The sequence below is a fragment of the Hylobates moloch genome, unplaced genomic scaffold (genome assembly GCF_009828535.3).
Source record: "Hylobates moloch isolate HMO894 unplaced genomic scaffold, HMol_V3 SCAFFOLD_12, whole genome shotgun sequence".
NCBI classification, from domain to species: Eukaryota; Metazoa; Chordata; class Mammalia; order Primates; family Hylobatidae; genus Hylobates; species Hylobates moloch.
This window is the reverse complement of record NW_026652287.1, coordinates 6650963-6659201: the sequence shown is the minus strand read 5'-3', so window position 1 is coordinate 6659201 and position 8239 is coordinate 6650963. Positions and strand designations below refer to the sequence as shown.

Genomic DNA, 8239 nt, shown 5'->3' with positions numbered 1-8239 from the left:
ATCTTACATGGTGGCAGATGAGAGAGAATGCGAGCCAAGTGAATGGGGTTCCCCTTTGTAAAACCATCAGATCTCGTGAGGTTTACTCACTACCACAAGAACAGTATGGGTGAAACCACCGCCATGATTCAGTTATCTCCCACCAGGCCCCTCCCACAACGTGTGGGAATTATGGGAGCTGCAATACAAGATGAAATTTGGGTGGGGACACAGCCAAACCACATCATGCTCCCAGGAGCTAAACACCAACAGGCTCCATCTCCAAACCTGGGAATCAAATTTCAACATGAGGTTGGCGGGGCGGGGGGCGGCGGGGGGCGGACATCCAAACCAGAGCACTTGCAGTCAGCTGTTTTCATGCAGTAATATAGGCCCAGTGTGAATTAATCTGTGTTTCAAAAGGAAGAAAGAAACACTATTTTTGCATGTAATATTCTGATATTTAAATGTTGATGATGGATTTGATTTTTTTAAAAAGTACACACTGTTCTAGGAAACATAGATTGACTCTGTGCTGCCACTTTACAGAAGACAAATATCTGACCTAATATTTGTCTCTAAGGTTGATATTGGGTTAAAATGGAAGAGACCCTTCCCTTGTAGCCCAGTGTGTCTCTAGACACTAGCCCAATATACATGTATTAAACAAATGAATTTGACGAATTAAACACCACCATGCAAATAGTTGGCATCCTTGGGTAAACAATGATATTTATTCTAGGGAAGAAATGTGAGAGATGTTATTTATTTCTAGTCATGAATTGCTTACATTTATTTCTAAGCTATTTCAGATTTGTTTATGATTTATTATTATGAAACAAAATGAGACAAGTACGTATAGTTGCAGGTGCAGAATCATTACAGGAAGGATAACTCAGCTTTCAAAAACCACGCAAGAGGAGAATGCACCATTACAGAGTTCAGTGTCAATCTTTGCAACTTCAAGGTTAGAAAAAAAAGGATTGACTTATTTTCTTTTCCATTAACTAAGACGTTTACTAAGTAGCTTTTTAGAAAACCTTTAACTTTTGCCCCCAGGATGAGTACAGCATGAATTGAAATCTGCACAAAAATAATGTTGGACAAACCACAAGAATGTCATTAATATCATTAGTCTCTAACCCTCTGTAAATGTCAGTGCTTTATCCCCATTAGACTTCATTTATCCTTTGGAAAATGAGATCAAAGGAAGTGTGAGGAAACACACAAAAGCCCAGAAATAGGGGTGTGAGAATTAATGCATTAATTATGAGTTCCTGAGAGGTTGTGCTGAAAGAAACACTGGGATTTGCTGCTCTCTCTCTCTCCTTGGCTACCGGTCTTCTCTCTCTACTCCCTGCACAAACATGTCTGCACACCTATCAATGCAATGGTATTGCTGTTGCCTGGAGAGTTCCTATAAATGCATTTGTTTGTATCCTTGTGAATCTTGTTCCTGCAGAGACAGTGTGTGGCAGCCTGTTCATTCCAGCATGTTCTATAACATCTGCTGACGCAGTAGCCTTTTTCTACATATAAGTGGATATTGAGGCATCTCCCCACTCTGTCATTCCTATCACCACACTGCGTGGCTGAGCTCAGACTTCTATTCCTGAACTTTGTCTCTGTGGATTTGATCCTATGTGGCTTGAAACTTAAGTGGGTGGTGGCCGACCACAGAGATTAAGCCAGGGAACTGGCTTCTCTCTCCCTCTAACCTTCAGGAAAACCCAGGACCTGATGTTGCAGTCTCACCAATGCACCTTAACCTAGCAGTTTCTCATTGTCTGAACTAGTATCCCGGGTTCTGTGTCCTAAATCCAAGAAAATTAAGGAACTTGGACACAAACTTGGGGTTGGAGCAAAAATTTAATAAGTGAAAGAAGAAAACTGTCTGCAGTGGAGAGGGGAGTGCAAGTGGATTGCCAGTTTACAGCTGAATTCAAAAGCTTTTTTTTTTTTTGAGATGGAGTCTTGCTCTGTCTCCCAGGCTAGAGTGCAGTGGCATCATCTCGGCTCACTGCCACCTTCATCTCCCCAGTTCAAGCGAATCTCCTGCCTCAGCCTCCCGAGTAGTTGGGATTACAGGTACGCGCCACCACACCTGGCTAATTTTTGTATTTTTAGTGGAGATGGGGTTTCACGATGTTGGCCAGGCTGGTCTTGAACTCCTGACCTCAGGTGATCTGTCCGTCTTGGCCTCCCGAAGTGCTGGGATTACAGGCATGAGCCACTGCACCCCACGTCAAAACCTTTTTACAAGAAACTGCTCTCCTCCCTGTAATTGTTTGGGTACCTTTTCTTATCAGTAAAGGTGTCTGTGCAACTCCCCTTCTCTTATGTGGCCGTGGGTGTGTCTCCAGGCAGGCACAAAGTACAGCTTCTCTTGTTTGTATAACTGTGGGTTTGTTTTAGGTAAGCTCCCTCCCCCCTGTGCAAGTTCTCATCGTGTAGGTGCCTGAAAAGGGGAGGAAATTTTTCCTGGGAGCTCACTAATTACACAAAGAACAAAGAGATTCTGTGCCGGACCTTGTTTGCTTATCTGTCCAGGTGCAGCCTGAGTTTTTTCCCAGGTTGTTTTATTTCTGCCTGTTGCTGTGACTATTCAGGCCGACTGCTTCTGCAGTCTGACTTTTTCCCAAATGATTTTTCTTTTCCTTCTCCCTCACTGATATCTGACTGTTCAATGCTGGCTCTGTAGCCTTGGGTTGGCTTCCCTGAGCTCCCGTGTCCTCACCAACAACAGGGATCATCACATCCACCTTGTAACGTGGTTGGGGATGTAAAGACCACCTGGCAGGGTGCTTCCATGTGCAATTGTTCAATAAACATTTGCCAGTCGCCCATGTGTAAGGTAGGGGGAAAGATGAGATACAGTTTTTTTCTAATTTGCTCATTTGAGAAACACCTTCATGATTTTTTGTCATATATCTACTACCTCATCACACTGACTTGCTTTTTGTTTGTTTCCTTAAAAAACATATTTTAGTCCCAATGCGGCGGCTCATGCCTGTAATCCCAGCACTTTGGGAGGCCGAGGCGGGTGGATCATGAGGTCAGATCAAGACCATCCTGGCCAACATGGTGACACTCCGTCTCTACTAAAAATACAAAAATTATCCAGGCATGGTGGTGTGTGCTTGTAGTCCTGCTACTTAGGAGGCTGAGGCAGGAGAATCACTTGAACCTGGGAGGCGGAGGTTGCAGTGAGCCGAGATCGGACACTGCACTCCAAACTGGGTGACAGGGCAAGATCTCGTCTCAAAAAAAGAAAAAGAAAGAAAGAAAGAAAGAAAAAAAATAGAAGAAGAAAAGAAAAACGTATTTTAAAAGGAGGTTTGCTATCATTACTGAACATGGAAAATCACCTCCAATTTCCAAATTTACAAAATGCAGATGTGTTAAAAATAAAACAACTTAGTTAAATTTAAAATAGAAAAAATAATGCAATACATGTTTAGAGAAGTGCATACCTGAAAACAAGTTCTTCAAGGAAAATGGAACTATTGACAATCCCTGGGAGACACCAGGAGAGGCTCCTGGTGGGTCGGGCAGTTCCTGAGCGCCCTGGGTGCGGGGTCTCCAGGTCTGAGACAGAACGGCCCTGCTCAGGTCAGAAGACAGCTGTGATGAGTGAGCGAGGTGGCCATCCTGCCTTGCCCTGGACCTTGCGTAATATTTTGCTGCGTTTTGAGGATAAGGACAAATGGTAGTCTGATGTGGATCAGGGCGTAGGTTTCCTGTGACTCCCAGAAAAAGGGACACACAGAATTGCAGTCCCTGCCCAGCTACAGCCAACACCCAGGTCATCTGTCACCAGGTCCAGGGGAGACAGCAGGTCTGTGCAGGCCTCACCACCCCTTCCTGTCGACTCTACCTCCAAGGATCCTCTGGGAAGTGTGTTCTTTACCGTCCTCCAATCCTGGTCTCTGCCAGTACCCTGGGGAGGAGGCTGTGAGAAGATCAAGGTAACTGGACAACCCTTTGCACACCCTCAGGGGCAGAGTGCCTGGCAACAGGACTTCCCAAAGAGGTCGCCAGGCTCCATGAAGCGGTGCTGACACTATGGGGGCTTCCGCCTAGCAGGGGGCGGGGCCAGTGGACAGGACCCTCCCCCCCAGGCTCCTCCCAGAAGGACCGCGAAGTGGAGGGGAGGGGCTGCACTTTCCTGGTGTTTGCCTATTAGCGGGAACCATCAGCGGATAAGATACCCCCCTTTCCTGGACTCCTAGGGGCAGAGCTCCGTGAGAGGGGGAGGCACCACCTCTTCACCTCTTCGCTGGACTTTGCCTAGTTCGGGGCGGGCAGGTCCGGTGGTCTCAGCCCCACAGGCTTCTAGGAAGGAGGAAGGGCATACTTCTTTGTGACGTTTACCAGAGGTGGGCGTGGCCAACGGAGAGACCTCTCCCACAGCGAGGAGGGCAGGCGCCCCACACACCTGTGGCCTTTTTCTTAAAACTGGCCAGGGGCCCTCACTAGGCTCCCTGGGGGCAGGGCGCGGTAGGGGAAGGTACCCTCGCTGTGGGGCATTTGCTCTGCTGGGAGAGGCTAGTTGTCCTCCTGAGACCTCCAATTCACAGGCTGCAGGCGGCAGCTCCTGTAGGAGGGGCTTTGTGGGGGGACCTTCTCTTTGCAACTTTTGCTCAGGACTGGGCAGGGCTGGCTGTCAGGCTCTGCCCAGGCGGGTCCCCATCACTTTGCTGGCTTTCTCTTGGTGCCCCTGGGGCCAGGGGCCAGGGTTGGACCCCACGATCTCCTGGGCTACAGGAAATGCTGTTTAGGAAAGGGTGGAACCTGCCCCCTTTACTGGGGGGCTTAGTGCTGAGCTTGGTGGCTGGACAAGGTCCCACCCCTCAGCCCCCTTGGGATCAGTATCTGGTGGGGTGGCAGGGGGCGGGGCACCACCTCCTTCTATTCTTTGCCTAATTCTGGGAAAGGCTGGTTGACTGGGCCCAGCCCCCCACGCCCCTTGGTGGAGGACTCAGGTGGGGAGGGGCATCAGCCCAGCTGCTCCTGTGAGGAAGCGGCGCTCCTTAACTGTTAGAGGAGTGGTTACAGTTAAAAGAGATCAATCTGCAGCGCCTCCCTCCTCCCAGTGGGCTGTCTACCGAGAACAGCCTTTTCTTGGAGCTTTTTGTCTTTGTGCTCCTTGGTGGTCCTAGGTTGGAGGGCCAGGGTGTTTAGGATGCAAAAGCAAACAGCATCCTTCCTCTTCCCTGGAATTCTGAGGTCCCTAGCCGCTACACCTTCTAATCTCCACATTTCAGAGCCTTCTGTGGGTTGCTTTCTGTTTTATGTCCAGGAATTTTTGTTTTTATTTATTATTATTATTATTTTTTTTTTTGAGACGGAGTCTTGCCCTGTCCCCCAGGCTGGAGTGCAGTGGCGCGATCACTGCAAGCTCCGCCTTCTGGGTTCAGACCATTCTCCTGCCTCAGCCTCCTCAGTAGCTGGGATTACAGGAGCCCGCCGCCACGCCCGGCTATTTGTTGTTGTTGTTGTTGTTGTTGTTGTTTTGTATATTTCAGTAGAGACGGGGTTTCACCGTGTTAGCCAGGATGGTCTGGATCTCCTGACCGCTGATCCGCCCACCTCGGCCTCCCAAAGTGCTAGGATTACAAGCGTGAACCACCACACCCGGCCGAAATTTTTGTCCTTATTAGTGGGCGAAGAGGAGGAGAGTGAGCTTTTATTTTCTTCACCTTAACCGGAAGCCTGGTTGAGATGAGAAGCTTCTTACCTTAACAATACCCAGTTGACAGGAGAAAAGAAGGCAGCTCAACCTGGCTAAGTAACGCGCTCAAAGTCCCTCTAGGATGATGGGCTGGGATTCCATGCCACCTCTATCCAGTGTGAAAACCCAGTCCTTTAAAATGCATTGTGCTGTTTTACTGCTTAATGTTTAAGGGAGTGTGTTTTGCCTACATCTAGAATGAAATTAAAATCAAATTAGAAGGGATGCTTACAATTTGGGGAGGATTAATGTTTTGAAGATAACGTATCTGTCTTACCGCTAAGTTTTATGGGGAAAGGCAACATTCATCTCATAAGTTTGCAGGGTTTTTATTCAGAAAAACACCTTTGTATATTTTGGTTGAAAAAGATATAAACTTTTGGGCACAGTCTAGGTTGAGTAAGTCACTGTGATGAGCTGAACTGCACTCCCCTCCCCCAGTTTACGTATTGAAGCCCTAATTCCCCAGTACTTTAGAGTGTGAATATATTTGGAGACAGGGTCTTTAAAGAGATAATTAAGGTAAAATGAGGTTGTTAGGGTGGACCCTCATCCAATACAACTGGTATCCTTGTTAAGAGGAGATGAGGACACAGACATGCACAGAGGAAAGACCATGTGAAAACGCAGGGAGAAGACACCATGTGCAAGCTAGGATGAGGGGTCTCAGAAGAAATCAACCCTGCCAACACCTGGGCTCACACTTCCAGCCTCCAGCACTATAAGACAATACATTTCTGTTGTTTTACCCAGTCTGTGGTCATTTTTAAATGGCAGCCCTAGCAAACTAATACAGACATCTTTTTAAATAAGTAGGGAGAACACCCAGGGAATGGGACGGTGCTGTCAAGAGGACATGGAGAAGAAAACTCTTGAACCAAGGAGGACTTAGAAACATGGAGGAGGACCTGGATGTGCCCCCATGTATGATACTAGAGCCACTGGCTTCTCTCTTGCTCGCTCTAGCTGTCTTTTCTTAAGCTCTGGGAAAGTGATATTTAGCTCTCAATTTCCAGGACTCTCATTCTATATTTTGCCCCAAGGTTGTCACTAAATCCAGTTTGGTCAGCATTAGGTAAGTAGCTCTTTGGGTGACTGAGTGGGGAGGAGTGATGTCCAATAAACATCAAGGCATAATGGGCAGAGCCACAGGAACCAGGACATGGCATGGAGCGAGCCGTGGCTGGTCCAGAGCAGGTGCAGGTGGTGTGATGGGGAGGTGTGTGTGTGCAGTGCTCAGCTTGCCACTACGAAAGCTCTTCACTTGAGCTGCCATGTGCAGACATTGAAGAAAGGAGAGCTGAAAGACATAGGGAGCATCTGGCTTATACCTATGAACTTCTAATTCCATACAATTTTTATTTTACTTTTAAACCAACACCCCTCCCCTTTCTAAGAACCACTCTTGGTTATCGATGTGCTGGTTGTCAATATGAACCTTCTTCCAATAACTGCATGTAATTAAAAATAATGATCCATTTCTTCATGGATACTCTGTGTTAAAATGTTAACAAATTTCCCATCAAAATTTCTCCCCCTCCTACTCTTGCCTGAAAGAGAGAAATTTCACATATTTTGGAACCTACAAAGGCTTTTCTTTTTTGGTATCTGGAGTTTAGTCTTCCATTGGCAAAATCATCTTAGTTATTCTGGGACTATCGCGTCTTCAATTTTAGCCGTGGAACTCAGCTTAGACGGTGCTTCCCAGATTGTGGTGGTCCTATCACTAGTGTCGTGTAAAGTCATTTTATGTGGGAAAATAAAAACTAAAACTTTGGTGATGACTCACTTATTTTAAATGTTTTAAAATGATTTTCAATACATCCAAACTATTATTTCATGAATTGCAGTTTAGGATGAAGCTAAGTTTAAGAATCAATGAATTGAATAAAAAATTAAATAAAAACAGTACAGGTGTAAAGAGCAAATGCAATTTTAAAATAAGAGACTTACTTCTCCCTGTTGAAAATAAGAAAAATGAAGAAAGAGATACCTCCTTCCTTTTCTTGGAGCACTTTAGAGATTTCCTAATTGTAATTGTTTTTCTCTGTCTCTTTGAAATGTATGTAAATCTCTTTAAAAGCTAAAGAAGTCTTTTCCAGATTTATGACCAGAAATGTCTTTTCTTATGAAACTGGGACTCATCCTTTTGGAATATAGTTTTCAAGGAAGATAGCTGCCCTCTCTCCCAGCTTCTGTGAAAAGGTAGAAGTCAAACTTGCATCGTCTCCTTACTCTAAGTTGCAACACTATCTCCTGTCATAAAGATAGAAAAAGTGTATTTTTTTCTGTATAAAGCCAATTAGGTAACACAGACGGTAACCTCAATTACTCGGTGAGTTTAGAATAAACTATGTGTGACAAATGGTGCTGTTAGGTCCTTTACTTCAGAACTAGTTATTATTTATCTTGAGAACATGTGTAATGAGCTGTATTGCTTTGACTATATTAAAGGGTGAGATTTCTTTCTATCTTTGCAGTCTCTTAGCAGATTGCCTGTGATGTGTATCACATTCTGGTTTAACA

At 45.7% G+C, this 8239-nt stretch overlaps 1 long non-coding RNA gene across 1 annotated transcript; it reads right to left on the bottom strand.

Annotated features, from left to right (window-relative positions):
- Positions 1–307: 307 nt before the first annotated feature.
- LOC116479405 (uncharacterized) lies at positions 308–4333 on the bottom strand. Its single transcript, XR_009209157.1, has 4 exons — positions 4252–4333; positions 3857–3931; positions 3453–3662; positions 308–388 (listed from the first exon to the last, which is right to left on the bottom strand). It is a non-coding gene; the product is annotated as an uncharacterized LOC116479405 (long non-coding RNA).
- Between the last annotated feature and the right edge of the window lie 3906 nt (positions 4334–8239).